At 44.8% G+C, this 20,507-nt stretch overlaps 1 long non-coding RNA gene across 1 annotated transcript in view; it reads left to right on the forward strand.

Annotated features, from left to right (window-relative positions):
- The first annotated feature begins 1,246 nt into the window (after positions 1 to 1,246).
- Positions 1,247 to 20,507, forward strand: part of LOC140690916 (uncharacterized) — a 102,422-nt gene continuing 83,161 nt past the window's right edge. The window contains exon 1 of the long non-coding RNA XR_012066270.1: positions 1,247 to 1,359. This is a non-coding gene — a long non-coding RNA (uncharacterized lncRNA). The remainder of the gene's footprint in view (positions 1,360 to 20,507) is intronic.

A 20,507-nucleotide genomic window follows, 5' to 3' on the forward strand; every position in this document is an offset into this window, starting at 1 on the left:
GGCAGTCTACTTTCCTCAGTTTACTGATGCAAATGTAAATCTCATGCAGAAGCAGCCTCACAACATACCCAGAATGTGTTTGACCAAATGTCTGGGGACCCTGTGGCCCAGTCAAGTCGACACATAAAATTAACCATCCCAGCATTCAGAAATTGTTAATCCATATCACTATTTTTATATTTTAGACTGCACTTCCGTTTTCTCCTTTCTATGGGGCGGGGATAAGAATTCTGATCCTCCGTATCCCTTGGAGATGCTGTGAGGAGTAAATGAGATAACATTGCCACAAAACCGGCCTCTTGCACCCTGAAAGCCAGGTTGAGAGTCGGAGGCAGAGTTTTGGGAGAAAAAGAACAGCTTTGTTGCTTTGCCAGGCAAAGGGGAGTCACAGCAGGCTTATGCCTTAGGAACTGTGGATCCGTCTTGGGGTTGGGGTCTTGAAGTTTTATGGAAAAACTGGATGGATCAGAAAAGCTGATAACAGTCAGGAACTTTATAGGATGCTGCTACATTCTTCTTAACCTGGGCTTCATGGGGGAACTGCGGAGGGTCTGTCCATTCTTCTGAGATTATCAGCCCATTACCTTCTTCCTAGAACATAGCCTCTGGGTTAAAATGATTGTAAAGAATGTAAGGGAGAAGTTTAGGGGGTTGCTTGGCACAAAAAAAAACAGTAAGGGAGAGAAAGCAAAATGCAGGATTACTTAGTCAGAAAGAATCAGCAAACAGTTTTAGTTTCAGGGAAGTTAGTTCATTTCCTACTCCTTCAATTATGTTTGTAAAGGTGCTTGGCATCTGTTAAAGTGATGTGTGGCTTCCCACACTTTTAGGAATTGAAGGCAGGGGACTGGCCCAAATGACCTCTGGAGATCTCCTTTGCTTCTAGGATTCTGTGGCCTTTGAAGAAGATCAGTTGTATGCTAAGCACTGCCCACGGGCTTGGAGTGACTCAAGAGAGTAATAACTCCTACCCTTAGGCACTCTATAATCTCATTAGGAGAACAAAGTCTTTGAGAATCCCTGTGTATCTGGGTGCCTGGCTGAGGCAGAGTGGAAACTGGGTCTATGGCAGAGAATGGCTAGATGCCCAGCAATCCCGCTGTCACTGCTTGGGCACACGAAAAGATCTCACGTCCCAGTTTCCTCTGCAATTAAAATGGAATCGCGTAACTGGGGTTTAGCCCCTTGGCTCAAATGTGGATGTCTCTTTGAATGTTCCTCTCCCCTCACTTCCACAGGGACTGTAGAGGTGACATCCCCAAGATTACAGCAGCTCATGATATAAAGAGCCTGGATCCCTAAGACGTCACTTGGAGGAGAGCCACCAGGCAAGCCCCTCAATCCACATCAGACTGGGAGGTCAGTGGGAAATGAACCTTGACACTGAGATCTGGGGTTGGTTTGTTGTAGTGGGTAGCAGTGCCTTCTTCCATCACGCAGGGTGGATGATGCCAGAGTTCTGTTCTCTGTATCTTTTTGCATCTACTGATTTGCACTGGAGGCTTCTAGGGAAAAAAAAATGCCACCAGCCTTAATGACTGGTGTTCAGACACAACAAACATGCACACAGCGTGGCTGGGGGAGAAGAGAAGCAATGAGAAGAGACTGGGATCTGTTCAAGTGGATCTGCTGGTGGGAAAAAATTCACTGGGCCGAGTGACTCAGTGCCCCCAAGAAGGCTTGTGGGTTGAAAGAAAAGACTGGTTCTTTTTTAAAAATTTTTTAAAAAAGTTTTAAATTTACTTAAAAAAATTGAAGTATAGTTGACTTGCAATGTTGTGTTGATTTCTGGTGTACAGCATAGTGATTCAGTTATATATAAATATTCTTTCCCATTATAAATTATTACAAGATATTGAATATGGTTCCCTGTGCTGTACAGTAGGACCTTGTTGTTTATTTTATATGCAGTAGTGTGTATCTGTTAATCCCACACTCTTAATTTATCCTTTTCCCCTTCTTTGGTAACCATAAATTTGTTTTCTATGTCTGAGAGTCTCTGTTTTGTAAATAAGTTCATTTGTATCAAGTGTTTAGATTCCACATTTAAGGGATATCATATAGTATTTGTCTTTCTCTGTTTGACTTCACTTGGTATGACAGTCTTTAGGTCCATCCATGTTGCTACAAATGGCATTATTTCATTGAAAAGAGTAGTTCTGACAAAAAAACAAAAACAAAAAAGCTAATTTAAAAAAAAAGCCCTGAAAATGCAGCTTTTACTTTTGTCATCCTGGCCTTGGCACTGTTGAGAGAAACGGGTTGTCTGTGCAAAATGCACAGTACGCTGTGGTTCTGCACCAGTGCTGTGGGGCCCTCCTGTGGGGCAGGGTGAGGGGTGAGTGATGCTCAGCCATATGGAGATTAGCGCCGTTCTAGGGAGCACTGAGTCCCACAGCTGGAAAGCAGTGCTGCACTGGACGGGGTGGGAGCCAGCAGCTCTCTGAGGTGCCGAACAGGAAGGAGTTGTCATCCCCCTGGGACTCCCCAGCTTCCAGATTGGGACAGGAGCCTCAAAGGAGGACCAGGTTTCCTCCTACCAGGGGAAGGGGCCACGGGGGACAGTAGGAGCTCAGATCCGTCCTCCTGTGTGACCTCGTTTGTGCACACCAGCTGGAGAGCCCTGGCAATACTCACACACCAGGCAGCATATCATTAAGTGCAAAGTTAACACAGAACAGCAGCCTGAGTAGAGAAACACTGGGGGGATTTATAGCAAAGGAACCAGGGTGACACTAGCAGGCTCCGCCTTGCTGCCGTAGGACACCGGTGTTGGTGGTGGTGGGGTTGGATTGTGGCTCTAAAACATTACAGGGACGCCTGGCTGTTGGGGGCCCTTTGCGTCTTTTCCTTCCTTGTTCCAAATTGTTTACCTTTGCAGACCTACTTGTCAGTTCCCTTCCCCTGCCCTCTCTCTGGAGGAAATCGCAACCCTCACCCAGCATGGGTGTTCTGTCTCTGACTTTTCGCTGCTTAGAATGTGAACACACAGGGAAAATGCAATTTCAAAAAAAATATATATATACGTGGCTGTAACTGATTTATTAATAGCCCATAATGCTGGTAATAGGCAATCTATAAGTCTGTTCTTAAGAATTTATAGGGCAAATATTCCAGCACCATATTAAAGACACTACTCATAAATGCCTGCGAGCCTCAATCTATTAACTTAGGTGGTGGGGGAATATCATTATCTGTAGGAAAACAAACAGAGATCCAGCCCCCAGCGTTGATTTCCTCAGATGCTCCAAAAGCTCTCCGTAAGTAAGCAAACTGTATGACATGCCGTAGGCAAGAGTGTCCCGTGCATAGAAATCAGACGTTGACTTTCTTAATATGTGTGTGCACTTTTCAGAAAGAGCCTGAGCTTGAGGGGAGCGCAGGAGGGGGCTGAAGAAGTCTTCACTGGTCGGGGTGAGGGCTGGGGAGAAGCAGAGACTGGGAATCAGGCAGGGCATTAGAGCCTTTTGCCTTTTTTTATTCTTTAATACTTGTGTAGTTCTGAATATAAAAGTCGAACACAGTCACTATTGAATATTTGACAATTATGGCAAATGTTTAAAAAGTAGGAAAAAAAACTGCCCATAATTCAAATAACCGTGGATGATGACTTCCTTCTTACAGAATGGCGGGTTGCTCATTTGTGTCAAAATTTGGGGGGGATGAGGGTGGGGCCTTATTGAAAATGATTTCTAGGCACACCCTGGAATGTGTATTTCTAGTGAGCTCTCCAGGGGATTCAGAAGAGGGCGCACTGAAGTTTGAGAACTCTGGTTTTCTTAAAGGATTGTAACCTCAGTACAGTTCCCAAATGGCAACTCTCAAGTTGGTGAACTCACAATCACTTGGAGGATGGCAGTATTCACAATCGCCCAAAGATGGAAATAGCCCAGATGTCCATCAGTGGACGAATGGACAAACAAAATGTGGTCCATCCAAGCAATGGAATAGTATTCAGCCATACAAAGGAATGAAATTCTGATACATGTGACAACATAGATGAACCTTGAAAACATGATGCCAAGTGAAAGACAAAACACACAAAAGGGCTCGCATTGTATGATTCCATTTATATGAAATAACCGGAGTAGGTAAATTCGTAGTCAGAAAGCAGATTAGTGGTTGCCAGGGACTGGGGGAAGGGAGCTGGGCGTACAGGGGTTTCCTTTTTTAAAAAATGGGTAAGAAATTTCCTTTTGGGATGATGAATATGTTTTGGAACTTGGTAGGGGTGGTGGTTGCATATTACTGTGAATGTACTAAATGTCACTGAATTCTACACTTTTTTTTAAAACTTTTTTTTTATTGAGTTATAGTCATTTTACAATGTTGTGTCAAATTCCAGTGTGAATTCTACACTCTTAAGTGGTTGATGTTATGTTAAATGACTTTTACCACAATAAAAAATAATCACTTGAGGAATCGAAAAAAATCCAGATTTCCTGGCTCTGTCCCAGGAGGTTCTGCATTAGTACATCTGGGACAGAGCCCAGGATTCTGAATTGTAAAAGGAAACCTCAGCAGGTACTTGTTGTGCCAAACCAGCTTTGGGTGCTCCTATCTGAGCTAAATAGAGATCTAGAGGGAAGACAGGGTCTGCCCAAAATGTAAGCCACCTGCAGAAGCATCATCTCCCTGTCAGCTCCCGCTGCCCGCCACCTCGGTCTCTGTTATGGACTGAACATTTGTGTCCTCTCCCCATCCAGATTCATACGCTGAAGCCCAAACTCCCAGTGTGATGGTATTTGGAGGTGGGGCCCTTCAGAGGCAACTGGGTTGAGATGAGGTCATGAGGGTGGGGCCCCCATGATGGGATTCGTGCCTTTATGTGAAGACACAGCAAGAAGGTGGCTGTCTGCAAGTCAGGAAGAGAGTCCTCACTAGGAACTGTATCTACCAAGAGCTTGATCTTAGAGGCTTCCCAGCCTCCAGAACTGTGAGAAATGAATGTCTACTGTGGCAGCCGCCCAGGCAATGGTATTTGCCATAGCAGCCTGAGCTAAGGCTTGGCACACTGGCTTCCTTGCGCCCTGCCCGGAGTGCCCTTCTCCTTCTTGACCTCTTCAAACTATCCCAAGACTCAGCTCAAGTTCTGACTTGAGAAGACTTCCGGAGCAGAGTCTGCTCCCTTCCCCGGGGCTGGGGCGTTTCATCACTGCCCCCAAATTCAGTGAGTTGTGTAAGTCAGCCCTTGACTACGTTTGGTTCTGCTTCTCCCTGCATCTGGTTCTACTGGCTGCGTAAGTTTTTCATCATATGTTAGTTTTATTTTTGTTCGTTTTTAAAAAACTTACGACTTTCACACTTTATCTGGGGTGAGAATTCCTCTGTCTCCCTCACTCAACTCTGAGTTTCCCTGGGGCAGGGTCCCCACCTTGTTCATTCAGGGACCTCCCACAGGGCCCACACACATCACAGGGACTCCTCCCTGAGGGCCTCATTTTCACTTGGCAGCACCCCCCCGCCCTATTTCCTGCAGTAGTAACAAGTGATAAAAACAAAAGGGTATTAATAATGTGGTTTATTGAGCACTTATTACATCCCAGGCATTTGTCATTTCCGTAACAATATCCCAGGCATTATATCAATTCTTTGCATAAATCTTGGTGCCATACAACAAGCTCGTAAAGGTATCTTTACAGATAAGGAAACTGAAGCCTGGAAGGCAATTTGCCTAAAGTCAAAGATAGTGAAGTCAAAAATGAGGCAGCGGTGGAACTGGAACTCAGCTCTGTTTGACTCCCAAGTCTGTGTTTCTAAGCACTAACCCCCTTGGTGCCTCAGCTAGGGCCTTTAGCACCACCCTGACGGCTGTGGTTTCCCCATCCCTCATCCATTCAAACTCTGTGAGACACCGAGTAAAGTGTTAGAGACTTAGAGGGGATGAATGAGAAGAAATCCCTGCTTATGTTTGAGATAAGTTTCCATTGTTTGTTCACTGACAAGCACCCACTTTTATTTCACAGATCGCTTCCTTTATGGGGTGACTTCTGTCCGTGGTTGGGCCATAATTGGAGGCTCTGATTTATCCTGGCCAAGGGATGGGCTGTGCCCTGAGCAAGGACAGTCTGCCATCCTCTTATTGCAATTTGATTCTGAGCAGAAGGGCAAGGTGCCTGAAAGGGACAAGGTTCTGTTTCCATCCCAGCTGTGGCCTCATGCCCAGGTTCTACTTCCCCACTCCCTGGAGCATCCGGAGTTCATTCTCAAGGCCCATCCTCTAACCTCACATTGATTTCCTGAGCTCTGAGATCCCTCCAATAAACTCCCTCACTGCTTCAGTTCACCCTGGGCTGTCTCTGTCACTCACAACCAGTGAGCCCTGACCTACATAGAGCCGTAGTATGTAACCTGGGAGCACAGGGCAAGGGCACCCCATTCAGCCAGAAGGGGTCAGGGAGGCATCTTAAGAGAGGTAACGTCTGAACTGAATCTTGGAGGATGGGTAAGAATTAGTGAGATATTGAAAGGGGTGGGGGAAGGGTGCGTAGGCAAAGGGACAGGTACACTTGTAAATGACAACAATCAGAAGCTCTTATTGGGCACTTTCTCACTTGGCCCCCACAGTAAGCCCTTGAGGCTGGTGCTGTCACTGTCCCCATTTATGGTCAAGGCTCAGAAGGCTGTATGGTTTGCCCAAGGCCACCCAGCTGGTGAATGGTGGAGATGGCATTTGAACCTAGTTCTTTCTCAGAGGCCTGATTTCACATTAGGGGATTGATGGTCAGTCCCCAGAGAGCCAGTCAGGGACCATCCTGGTCAGCTGGCCTCATCTCTCCTGGGACAGTGGCCTTCTGGTCATGTGAGTCCCATCTCTGGCGATTTCTTGGTATTCCTTGGGGATGCCTGTTCTGTCTGCTTGTGGGGCTAATGGCTGAGATGTTTTTATTTTCCTGAGAAAGAGCCATCATTTCTTTCTTTTCAGGGGTACAGGCAATTAGAGGAACCAGACAGCAGGCCCTTGCTAATTACCTTTGTTTGCGGCTCTGAATGCAGCCTCCGTTGTGGCCGGGGGCAGCAGGCCCCCCTCTCCAGGCACTGGCCTCAGGGAGGAGGTGGAGGAGCTGCCAAGAGCAAAAAGAGCCTGAAATGCCGCCAAGGGCAAGGCCAAGAAAGGGAAGGAGAGGTTCCAGAGAGGGTGTGTGTGTGTGTGTGTGTGTGTGTGTGTGTGTGTGTGTGTAAAGGATGGAGATTGGAGGGGAGGGGAGGATTTCACAGCCTGAATTCATCTCCTCTTTCTGGCTCCTTCCTTTCTTCCTCCGACTCCTCCATCCAATTGATTTACTTATTTTTCTCCTTTCTTACACAAATATCACAAGCTCCTTTTTGGAAACAGACAGTTAGAAAGAAAGGGGAGGGCCCAAATTCACTACCCCAGTCAAATTCACAGCCAACCACTGTCAACAATTTGGGATCACCCAGTGTTATACTCTTTTGTAATCTGCCTTTAAAGACAACAAAAGCTAAGCAGTGTATCATACATATCTTCCTATGGCAGGACTTTTTGTTGGCTGCGTGGTAATTATTTATTTTTATTTCTACAACTATTTATTGAGTGTCTACTATGTACCAGGCAGTGCTCTGGGTGTTGAGGATGCACCAGGGAACAAAAAGGCAAACATCCCCACCTTCCAATGAAAGCCGGAGTCCTTAGCATGACTACAAGACCCTGCACCATCTGCCCCTGTAGTGGTCAACCAGTGGCTGACTTTCTCACTGCTACTTGACAGCAGCTGGAAGACGAATGACAGCGCCTGTTTGGACTGGCCCATAAGCCAGGGGCCAGGGACCATTTAAATCTTCCTGTTTCCTTTCTAGCTCTAGCTTAACCCTGACTCAAAGAAACTAGGGACATAGCATGGGGGTTGCAAAATGGACAAGGTTTTTGTCCTCAGGGAGCTCCCAGACGTTTGGATGGCTTCAAAGTTTTCCTGTTACGAATATGCTGCAGTGAACACTAGAGGATCGTGTTGCTGGAAGGTGGGAGGAGCTGTTGCTGTTGGTCTGGGGAAACGTGGGAAGACAGGCGACGTGTCATTCTGGGCTTGGGAGAGAGCGATGGAACATTAGTCCAAGAGTAAAGGAAGCTGGGCTTTGCTGCTCATTCAGCCCCTAATCCTGACGTCCTGGAAGGGTCTTGAGCAAAGCATTCTACCTTTCTGAGAAAGCGCCCTCTGTAAAAAGGGAGTGATGACACGAGGGGTACTTGTTGGGATAATTTTATCCGGGTGCTTTGCATTTTCTCTCTGGATGACTATTTCCCATTTACAAGGATTTCCTGCCTTCCCCCCACCATCTGGTTTGTACTAGTTACCGTTTATTGAACACCTATTCTCCAGGCATTGTCCCAGACACTTACACAAACGATCCCGTTCAATCCCATGAGGTAGGAATGCTTATATGTCTTCCTTTCAAGCTGTGGAATCCAAACCGCAGAGAGTTTGAATAACTCACCCAAGGTCACACAGCCAAGAAGGGGCAAAGCCAAAACACTTACACAGTTCTGCCGAGTGCAGAGCAGGTGTGCTTACTTTTTTTGCTAGACACACTAAAATAAGCAGTACCTTGTATTCGACAGCTCTCTCAGGATGAAGTACAAAACTAAGCATCCTGATATGAAACGGTAAAAAGCACATTTCAAAAGAACATAACAAGGTTTTTAAAAAATGTGTCTCTTTTCATTGTTTTTCTTTTCTTTTTTTCTCGTTATGTAAGCAATTCATGTTCACGGTGGAAATTTGGAAAATACAGAAAAGTATAAAGAAGAATATAAAAATTACCCTAATCTTATTATAGAAGGAAAATTGCTGTTAACATTTGTTTTATATCCTCCCAGTATTTTTTCATATGCCTAAGTGTACATATATATATATATATATATTTTAACATAATTGGGATTGTCCTGCCAAATTGCTTTCCGGAAATGTTGAGCTAATTTACAATCTTACCAGCAGTGTTTGAGAGTGCTTCCTTTACCCAGGCCAGCAGAGAGGTTTTCTTTTTGTCCTTGCTAATTTAATAAGTTTAAAGCTGGTGTCTTGTTTCCATTTGCATTTCTTTAATTACTGAAAAGGCCAGGTTTTTAAAAAGATCATAAGCTTATTAGACATGTGTATTTATTCTACTGAGAATTGTTTTTCATATCTTTTGTTAATTTGTTGGAGTTTTCATTTTCTTTTATATTTCTTATTGACTTACAGGAGCTCTTTACATATGACAGAGCTTTAAAAATTTGGCAGTTAATTGGGGGGATGTATACTTTCTGCTTAATCTTCCGTATATATTTCATTTTCTTTTTAAGAAGTTGGCTGTTTAGCTTCCTAATTTGTCTTTTGGCTTTGGGAAGAGCAAAAAGATTAAAAAAAAATTGTGGTCAGATGTATCATTATTTTCCTTATGATAAAGTTTAAAAATAGGGATTTCAGACTTTACCCTATCACTGTAGATCATGCACTAGCCCTAGTTTCTCTAGCTTAGCGACCCTCAAACATAACTGCAAATTAATATAGCCTGGGTTAAAAAAAATCACAATGCCTAGGACACACCCAAAATGAATTAATTCAGAATCTCAAGGTAGGGGTATAGAGAGGGGTAGGGAGGTGGGGTTGAACTTGGGCACTGATATTTTAAAATCTCTCCCGGGGAGCTCAGTGGGCAGCCACAGCTGAGGACTACTGCTTTAGCCCCATTCTTCCCACAGTGAGAAGGGTCACCATCAGAATGATGTAACCAGTACAGATCAGTAAAAAAAAAAAAATACTGTCTAATCACTGCATGCATTTACTGTATGCCCAATACCAAAGTGGACCTTTTTCTTTTTGGAGCAGAAAATAGGGTGTGGTGAAGCCGGGCAGATTTGGGGGGATGAGATGGGGCCTGTATGCCCTGGGGGAGGTAGGTATGCTCTTCATAAAGGCAGAAGAGAGGGGCTCTGATCCAAATCATTTAGAGAAAAAAAAGAAATGTAGAGGGAAGAACCAGCTGTGCAGAAGCCTCATTGTATTATCTCCATTTTGTTCACAAAGAAACTGAAGACCAGGCAGGTTAAGCCAGTTGCCCAAGCTCACCCAGCAATTTATAGGCTGAGTCACATGCTCTAATTTTTGAGGAATAAGGAGGGACATTCACTAGGTATTGTGCCATCCCGCACTTTGGGGTGGGTTGCTTAATGGAGGTCCTTCCTTCCAGGGTCTTGTCTGCATTGAGAGGAACTGACAATGCTCAATGGGCTGAGTCACCTTTCTCATTCTTCACCGATGGTGAGGAAGTTCATAAAAATAGCTAAAACCAAATATGGGACTTTGGGTTCCTTTTGTCTAAGACTGCCCAAGCCAGCATTCCTTTCTGGAGACACAAGTAGCTGAAAGTTGGCTGTATACTATCGTCTCCCATTTTCAAAGGATGTGGTTCTACAGTCATGTTGGCAGAGACCAGAGTGGCCTTCCTGACGTCTTGTAGAGTCCCAAGCACAACATCCAGTCAGTTGGAGGCTGACTTGGGACGTGTTTGGATGCATGCACGGTCATAGGTTTTATTCCGTCTTCACCACAGTGCTAAGAAGCAGGTACCAGCTTTATCCCCATTTTACAGATAATGAGACTGAAGCATGCAGTTTAAGCTACACAAAGCTCAAGGTCATCCATTCTGAGGAATGGTGGAGTGGAGACTCTGGCAAAGGAGGACCTGCCTGCCTCTCCCCCAGCCCAACTAGCAGCAGTCCCCCGATTGCATATCGATTACCCCCTCACCACCCCTTTTCATCACCTTCCTCTTCCACCCTCCACCTGGGAGATCTGCCTCTCAAAGCCTTTGCCTCATCAGAGGGTGACAGTGTTTCTCTCCAGAGCAGCTCTTGGTGTGTAATTACTAATCAGATGTAGGCAATCAAGCTGCATTTCCATCTCCCCATTTCCTCCCCTCCTCCCCTCAAGGGACACCTTTCTGGGGGGAAGGTGACTCCTTCAGGAATTCAGATTAACATCAACCACAGGAGTGGGGAGTGGGGAGAGGATGAAGAAAGGCATCAAACTCCTTTGCAAATTGCAAATGACAAGGCATCCTCAGCACTGGTTTGCTCTCTGCTATTTTAAGGGGCCTTGTTTAGCATAATATTTGCATCGTTTGTGTCTTACCCGATAATTAGGAGTAGAGACAAATTCTTCTTGTTCCTAGACTAAGGGCATTGGGGTGGAGAATAAAGGAGGCTCTGGAGACAGCACTCAGGCAGTAAAGCCTTTAAAAGTTATTCCCTCCAGCCCTCGCTGTCTTGCTAAAATTCCCTGAACACCGGCCATTCTGAACGGGGGTCACTGCTCATTGTTTGGCTTCAAGGAGCCTATGACCCATCTGGAACTCTAAGCAGAATTCTGTGTTTGTGGAATTGCTTGCAGCTTTCTCCGCCCTGGGGAGAAGGTCCATAGCTCTCTTCAGTTGCAGAAGTCGACAGCTCTTACATTAAGAATGACTCTCAGTGGGCATCTGTTTTGCTTCTCCCGCATCCGTCCACCCTTCTTCAGGTCCCAGCACCTGCTTGATTTTCCTTTCAGAGGTTAACCCTCCTTCAGCTTCATTCCATTTTAGGACTGTCTAACAGAACTTTCCCCGATGATGGAAATGTTCCATGCAGTCCGGTTCTCCACCAAAGAGGGCTAAGGAGCTACCTGCGTTGGCTGCAGGGGTCCCTGGTGGTCCACATGTTAGCCTGGTTTCTCCTTAAGCCTGACAAATTCTTCCTTCCCTTCTGATTTATTTGTCTTTCTGGTAGCTACCACAGTAATGAGTCAGTGGCTGAGTATATTTAAATGCAAAATACCATTATCCTTCATTAAAAGGCCTGTCAGCACTAGCCTTCATAGGAGAGAGTGATTATGCTATTAAAGGCCCCTTGACACATGGCCCAGGGATGACCAGCCCACCCTAGGGTTCCTGCATCCCTTCTTAGGAGAACCATCTTCTGACTCAGCTGCTTATGCCCATGAAGGCAAGGCATAGCTGTGTGAAGCCAAACTTGTGACTAGGGGAGGGTGCCAAGGGCTTGAGACAATGCTGCCCCATCTTCACTAGTCTGCCAGGTCTCTGGGCAGGACCCTGGGGTCTCCTAGAGGAGACTCATTTCCTCTCTCTCTCTCATCATTGGATCTTCAAGCCTGGCTTAAAGTCCTTGTTCTTTTTCAATAGCCCTTTAGGAAAAAAAGACTCCCTTTAAATTGTCCACTATTCAACCGTTTAAGGTCTAATTGACGCCCAGGTTGGGATTTGATAGTAGTTAGGAGCGCCAGCTTTGGAGCTGGGCATAATTTTTCTTACGGTTCTGCCACTTATTCACTGTGTGACCTTGAGCAAGTTACCTAACCCCTCTAGGCCTCAGTTTTCTGAATTTCAAGTGGGAATAAAGAATAGGGCAGACTGTTGTTTCCCTAGCCAATAGCATGCCTCACTTTTTTCCCTCATGTCCATCACCCACCGTAGCAATTGAGAAAGCCAGATACACTCCCAGCCTTCCTTGTAGCCAGCAGTGACCATGAGACCAAGTTTTGGCCAATGAGATAAAAGGGAAGCTGGCATAGAGGATTCTGGGAATGATTTTTCTCCAATAAAAAAAGAGAACAATACATTCCTGAGGATAGATCTCTCTCTCCCTTTCCTCCTTTCTGTTTTGAATGGTATTGTGTGGGGTTATAATGTCTGGATTATGATGTCTGGAGCCATGGTAGCCATCTTATGACCATGAGGCAACAAATCTGTAAATGAAAAACCAGGACTCTAAGGATGATAGAAGAGAAAAATGTAAGAACCTAGATACTTAGTGATATTATTGAGATGCTGGACCAGCAGTGTGACATCCAATTCCCTTGTTAAGAATGTCCTTATGGCTTAAGCCAGGCTTCTTGCTTCTGGCAGCTGAAGGCATTTATAAATGACATGCCAAGTCCAGGCTTACAGGTTATTGTGAGAAATAAATAAGATAATGTATAGTGCATTCCCTGAAGAGTCCCAAGAACATGATGAGCACACAGTAAAACAGCATTTATTATTGGCAGGAATAACTGTACCCAGAGATTCACAGATGAGATTTGAGGAATCATTGGGAAATTTGTGATGTGTAAAATTTGGCCCTCTTCTGCCCTCCTTTTCTGTCTGGATAGATACTGGAATCCTAAAATGTTAGCATCAGAAGGGACTGTTGGATCTTAAATTCAGTGTAACCCCTTTCATTTTAAAGACAAGGAAGCTTGTCCTCAGAATGGGGAAGAGGCCATTCCCAGGTTAGTGGCAGATGGTGGCAAAACCAAGGCTAGAGCTTAATGTCTCTTGGACTTAGGGGCCAAAGTTCTTTCATTCCCATTCAGTTGCCTTCTATTCCCATTCCAACAGAATCAAATGTTCTCATGGGTGGGGTGGGAATAAAATGAGACATCATGAAGGGAGTTGAAAAATTTCAGAAGCACTCCACATGTACAGAGTCCTGATTACTAGTGCGTGTGGTTCAGCACTTTGCTCCTTTGTCAGGTGGGCAGGAGGTGTCCTGGAAGTGGGGAGGGTCTTAGCTGAAGGCTTCGTGCTCAGCTAGGTGGCCCACTTGTATTCATCAGTTCATTAATCCATTCACTGATTTTTAAAATTTATTCAGGAAATACTTACTGAGTGCCCGCTATGAGCCAGACATTGGGTAGATTTTGTTTAACATTTGTGAGAATGAGTTGGAGCAGAGAGTGCTTAGCAAAGCTCCTACTCCCATTCCTGGGGAGAAGCCCTGGAGTTTCCTGAGTTAAATTGTCACCTGTGAAGACTGATTTAGGATCCGTTTGTCACAGTGGTTCTCTTCCGTTTGGATCCTCAGACTTGCTCTAAAACCTGATGATGTTCCACATTGCTGGCATCACATTTTTGGGACAAGTCTTGAGAAGATTTTAGTGACTTAGTTTGGGGAACATTCATACTGATTTAGTGACCTCTTCCCAGGTCAAGAGACTACACTGAGATGGGGCCAGAGGCATGGAAGTTTTCATAAGGAAGGTAGGAAGAAGGACCTGGGGATGTAGATGGATGGCTTAAGACTGAGAGCAAGTGGCAGTGGGTGGAGTGTGGCTAGAGGTATAAGAACCTAGGCTTTCAGGTCAGGGAGACTTGTATTCAAATCCTGCTCTGCTCATTCCTAGCTGTGTAACCTTTGGTAAGTCACCCACCCTCTCTGTGCCTTAAGTGTTACAAAAAGGAAATATGACTTGTTATACAGTTTGAGATGATGTATATAGAGTTCTTTGCACAGTAACTAGCACATAGTATTTATTCCAAGACAAGGATTTGAGTTCAAGTAGTTTTTTTGGGAGATGATCCCAAGAGCTACTGGTATGGTAGTGGGAAAGTGATATAAGGAATGGGGGAGGGGGGAAAGCCAATAAAGAATTGTTATTGAGCAAATTAGCGCAGTGGGCAACTGGAACCCAGTCTCACTGGGGACATCTGGGAGGTGTTGTAGAACACACCTCAGTTATCCCACTTAAGAGGTAACGAAACTGGGGAATCTTTCAATTCCCACCCATCACTGGGTGACTGCTGCCATTGGGCATTAACTCTCAGAACGTCCTGAATGGGCAGGGAGGAAGCCCTCAGGTGGAGACTTGTGGTGCCTGCACTAGAACACTCTCAGCGTATATTGGAACAGTGAGTACTAAGGGGATATGGACAAGTTGATCTGAGTTCAGAGTCATGTTCTGCCACTTATGACTAAGTATATTTTCTTGAGCAAATAAATCATCTAATCTCTTTGTTACCCAGAGTATAGTCCATAGAAGAAGATGGGCATCCCCTCGGAGCTGTCAGTAGTAAAGATTTTCAAGTCTCTTTCCAGATGTATTGGTTATCTATTGCTGCATAACAAATAACCCTGAAACTTCACAGATTAAACAACAAGTGTTTACTGTCTTGGCTAGAACTGCTTGCTTTCATTGACATGCATGGGTGCTGTTGCTCTGTAGTTAAGGAGAAGGGAGATTTGGGGCCAGGGAGGGTGGGGGAGGAAGAAGAGGGAAGTAAGAGTAGCCAAGTGTCTGTCCCTCCCCTTTCCCACATCCACCTCCACACCCAGCTAATGGCCTAATTTTGAGCTCCAATGAAGTTTGCAGTTAAGAAGAAAAGTCAGAGCTGTCAGGTTCAAGAAATATGTGGTTCTGAACCCAAGCAGGATTTCTTAGGGAGTGAAGTGGGAGCCTGACTTAAGGAAAATTTATCTCTACAACTCTGCCTGAGGCATCAACGCTGCTCTGGCCCCTGGGGACTCATGAGGGCCTCTAGTGGATACAGCCAGAGGACAGGAGTCATAGAGCTTTGAGCTATTGTGAGACCCAATTTTCTGCTCTCTGTCCCTCCTCCAGTCAGTGGCTCAGGAACTATGTTAGCACGTGAGGACTCCAAGGAATAACTACTCATTAAGCTTAGAGCACTATTTTAAGCCCATTAGATGTCATTTAATTCCCACAATAACCCCATGAGGTGGGTTTCTATTATTATCCCCATGTTATATATGAGAAAACAAAAGTTCAGAGTGATTAAGTAACTTGCCCAAAGTCACACAGCCAGGAGTGGCACAGCCAGGATGTTAATGTGACTTCAGGTGTACTTATAAGATGCAGAACTGACACAGTCAGATTTCATACCTGTGAACTGTCAAGCACTTGATGGATACTTCAGGGAATGTGACTTTATGTTGGTTTTCATGTTTTTGTCACAGTCACCATTGTTCCTTCTAGCTGTCTTTAGTAATGCAAATTTTTGTAATTCTGCTGATTTATTTATTGAGTGTTTACTATGTGCCAGGCACTATTCAAGGGGCTGGAGAAGCAGCAGGGAATGAAACAGACAAAAATCTCTGTCTGTGTGGTGCTCACATGCTAGTTCTCCAATAATGGACAAATGAATTATCTGGTATAGTAGAAGTTGACATCTGCTATCGAAAAAAATAAATCAGGGTAACGGTGATTGATAGTTATGTTGCAGTTTTAAATAAGGTGATCATGAGGTGAGGGAATGAACCAGGTGGCTACCTGGGGGAAGGTCATTCCAGTCAGAGGGAATGGGCAGTGCAATGCAGATGGCCAGAGTATGCTGGGTGTTCTAGGAGCATCAAGGAGACCACATGACCTGAACAGAGTGAGCAAGGGGAGAGTAGTCAGAGATGCAATCACAGAGGGAGCTGCAACTAAACAGGTAGGGCCGTGTGGAGACGTTGGCTATTACTTTCAGTGACTTGGGGATCCACTAGAGGGTTTTGAAAAGAGGAGTGACTTGAGCCAATTTGTTGCAAAAGGAACACAATAATATGACAATATTATTGTATTGAGAGTGGGTTATAGAGAGGCAAGGATGAAATCAGGCAGACCAGTGAGGAGGCTACTGCAATAATCCAGGTAATACATGATGTGGGATTTGGACCAGGTGAAGATTCTGGATACAGACACTAAAAATTTTCAGCAAACATAAGGTTCAGGATTTATCTGCTCTACCTTCCACAGCTGTTCGTGTCATGGGGGCTTGTGTTACTGGGATCCTATGGTTCTGAAGGCAGCCACTAAAACCCTTGCCTCTGTGAGGCTACACATATCAGGTATGTCAGCCCCAGGAATTGTTGCTGGCAACATCTTATGTCTCTCTGACAGGGAGATCAGTGGAAGTTTTTATCTTAATTAAGTTACACAGGGTACCATCATCCATCCGTCTTCCCTGATTAACTTGGGGGAGAATACAAGGGTGATGGTAGAAGGGAGGACAACCCCCCAGCTGATAAATATGAATCAGAACAGACTGGTTGGAGTCTCTGAGGACTCATCAGAAAGGAGGAGGGAGAGGAATAGGATTTGTCAAAGATGTTCTGGTGGAGAAGAGAGTGCAGCAGGCTGTCTTGTGGTGGGGAATTGATTCAGGAATCGCCTTGGTAGGCTAAGTGGGCTTAATGGGAGAATGCCACTTGCATCACCCAGACACTGTGTCATGAACTTGGTCAAAATATCAGGATCCTGGGAAGTCTACTGATGTCTGTGATAGGAATGGCTTTTGTGTAGGCTGCCACCGCTGGACATAACATGATGTTCACCCTGGATGTACATTAGATTCTTCAGTGGAGAGTTAGAAAGGAGGAAGGAAGGGACGGAGGGAGGGAGAGAGGGACTTACCCCAGATCTACCAAATTGCAATCAGTTGGGCAGCCAGGGATGTAACTCCCTGGAGCAAGAACGATGGGTCTCTGTCCGAGGTGCTGAACTCTCCGAGCACTCTCCCTTTGATGCTGTTTCTTGCTTCCTTCATTCAAATTTAAAAAAAAAAATGAAACTGATCACCTGTTACCTCCCAAGTCCTGTTGTAGACCCCAGGATTCAACAATAAGCAAAACTGACAAAAATCCCTTCCCTCTTGGAGCTTATGTTTTAGTGGGTGGAGTCAAACAAGAAGTTAAATAAAAAGGCGAATTGTATCTCAGAAGGTCAAAAGTGTTTTGGAAGAAAAATAAAGCAGAATAATGCAACAAGTAGGGCAGAGTTTTCTTTGCATGTATAAATAGGGTGGTCAGCTAAGGCCTTATGAAGATGTTGGCATATGAATAAACATTTGAAAGATACGGTGAGTGAGCTATTCAGATTTGCCTGTAGTTTCACACCAACCAGATAGTGTTGCTCATGTTTCCCATCAAATCTCTTTCCTTTCTCATACGAGTGCTTTCGCTTGTGATATTCCCTCTCCGTGAAATTTTCTTCCCTATGACTCCTATCATTACCGTATTCAAATCGTACCCCTTTTTAAAAGACCCTGTATAAATATCACCTCCCTTAGGAAGCCCACCAGAGTTGTCCTTTGAGAGGAAGTGATCTATCTTCCCCACTAACCTTCACAACTTTTAGAACTTTAAAACTCTCTGGGGTTTTTTCTTTCTTTCTTTCTTTCTTTCTTTCTTTCTTTCTTTCTTTCTTTCTTTCTTTCCTGTGTTGCTTTGACTGTTTAGGTCCCCATCTTGGCTTTGCCACTAGTCTGGGAGTTCTACAACAGTAGGAAATGTGTATCTGTAGTTAAGATCACAGTGTCTGGAATCAGACAGACCTGCATTCACATCCCAGTTCCTCTACTTGTTATCTGTGAGACTTTGGACAATTAAGGCTTTGGATAAGTTACTTTACCTCTGTGGGCATTAGTTTACTTATCTGTAACATGGAGGTAATATTACCTGACTTGGGGGTTGTTGTAATAATTAATCATTAGTGAGTAGAAAGCATTTAGCAAGGCACCTGGAATATAGTTAACATCCAGGTAACAATCCAGGTAACACCTAGCATTATAGTTTCCCTCAACTCGTGTATACCTGTCCCAGGTGCTGGCATATAGTTCTTACCCCATAAAGTTTGCAAATGAATGAATCTCTTTGCCAGTCTTTCTCAAAGAGAGGTTTATCCACCACCTGTACAAGAATCAAACAGTGGAGCTTAGTAAAGTGCAGATTTCCTGGGCTCTCTAGCTCTCCTGAGCTCAGAGGGCAGGAGTCCAAGAATCTGATTTTTAAACAATGTCTTGGATGATGCTTGCACACACTAAAATTTGAGAACCACTGATGGTAATAATAGTAATTATGGCATAGAGTTTTTTTGGATTGTATGTTTTCAGGATGAAATTAATATATATGAAATATAAATATGAATACAGAAATAAAATATGTATATAGCTTAGAAGAATGCTTGGCACACAGTGTGTCTTAACTGCTATTTTCTGCTTGTAAGCAGCTTCTGTGAATAGTCAGTTCACATGAATTTGACTGGGGGCTCCTGATCTGGCTTCAGAGGCCTCCTTCCTTGCCTTACAGCCTTGCTCTGTGTGTACAGCTGTTCTAAAGACGTGAGCCTCAGACAGAGAGAAAGTGAACCCAAAATGAGCCTCAGGCACTTGCCCTGCTGCTGCTACTGCTGGTAGAATGATAGTGTTGTCTCTGCTCTTTAAAGAAATCCTCCGGCAGATGTGCACACAGCTGTTCCACCTCCTTCCCGCAGGCAGAGAGCAGGCAGATACTGCCAAGAGTTCAGGAAACCGGGCTATAACCAGCTCATGCAAATAAGGCCCATAATGGCTTTTTCCCTTCTCGTTAGTCTTCCCTTCCCCTTTGTTTCTCTCCAAGGAGGCTATGGGTTGGGAGACATCTCTTAGTTCTAGCTGCTTCTAGAGGGGGGAACTTGTGGGAGAGAAGCCGCAAGTGGGGAGAACTGCCAGCAAGGGAGAAGGAGATGGAGAAGAGGAAGTCTGGGAGCTGATGGGGGTGCAGCATGGGGCGTTGGTTGAGTTTAATCCCAGCAACACTGTCTTGCTGTGTAACCATGGGCAAGTGACTTCCCCTCTCAGAGTCTTATCCCAAGCCAAACTGCATGTTGTAGTGGAGTGATCATAGGCTTTGGAGCCTAATCTATGCAGGTTGAAATCCAGGCTTCACCCATATCAGCAGTGCGACTTTAGGAAAATCTCTTCACTTCTTTGCATCCTTAGTTTTCTCTGATGAAAGATAGGATAGAGAGTATTTGTCCTGTGTGCCCAAAAAGCTTACTGTAGGGATGAAATGGCCCAATGACTGTCAAAGCACATCCTGAGATGTGAAATGCTGGAGATGTGTGTGGCATCATTCATTCCATCCTTGGAAACGTGACTCCCTCATCCCCCGCCTAAGTCCAGAGCAGCATTGTGTGGGACCAGAAAACTGAAGACCAGCTGTCAGGGGAGGGGTTTCCTGCAGAATGATCAATTTCCAACATGCAGTTCACGGGCACTTGCTAACACAGCTCCAGACATGGGCATAGGGGAAGGACATGCCTTTCATCCATCATATCCGTGCTCTCTTTTTGGAGCATTTGGGCTAGAGACAGTTCAGTGCAGTGGAGTAGCACAGGAGTCCTAAGAAGGGTCTAGTTCCAAATTTCAAGCCTGTCATTTATCAGACGTATGACTTTGGACAAATCATCGAAACTCTCTGAGCCCCAGTTCCTTCCACATTTAAATGGGGAATAATCGTAACTACTGACAGCACTGTTGAGGATTAAAAGGGATAATGTGTATATGAAGTATACACCTGTTATGAACCAGACACTGGTACATAATAGGTTCTCAGTGAGCAAATGCTGGCTAGCTCTTACTCACTTATTTCTTTTTTGAGCTTCAGGGAAGGCCAGCCTTCTTAGGTTTGCCAACTGACCCTTCAGCCACTGAGGCAAAGAGTACATCAACTTAAAGTGTGAGATGTATTGAAAGGAGCCTTGGGGTCACCATGGCTGGGTGTTGAGACCTGCTGGGGCTATATGGCTTTAGGTGTATCTCTGCCTTCTCAAATTTCATTTCCTCATCTGTTAAATAAGAGGTGGGGGAGTGGCCTTTATCTGTCTGCCTCACGGAATAATTGTGAGGCTCAGCTGAGTGAATTCATGAAAAATTGCTTTGTCAATTTAAAAGTGCCATGTAGCTGAAAAGAGGGAGCTATTGTGTCTGAGAGC

The sequence above is a fragment of the Vicugna pacos genome, chromosome 32 (assembly GCF_048564905.1).
Source record: "Vicugna pacos chromosome 32, VicPac4, whole genome shotgun sequence".
Lineage (NCBI taxonomy): Eukaryota > Metazoa > Chordata > Mammalia > Artiodactyla > Camelidae > Vicugna > Vicugna pacos.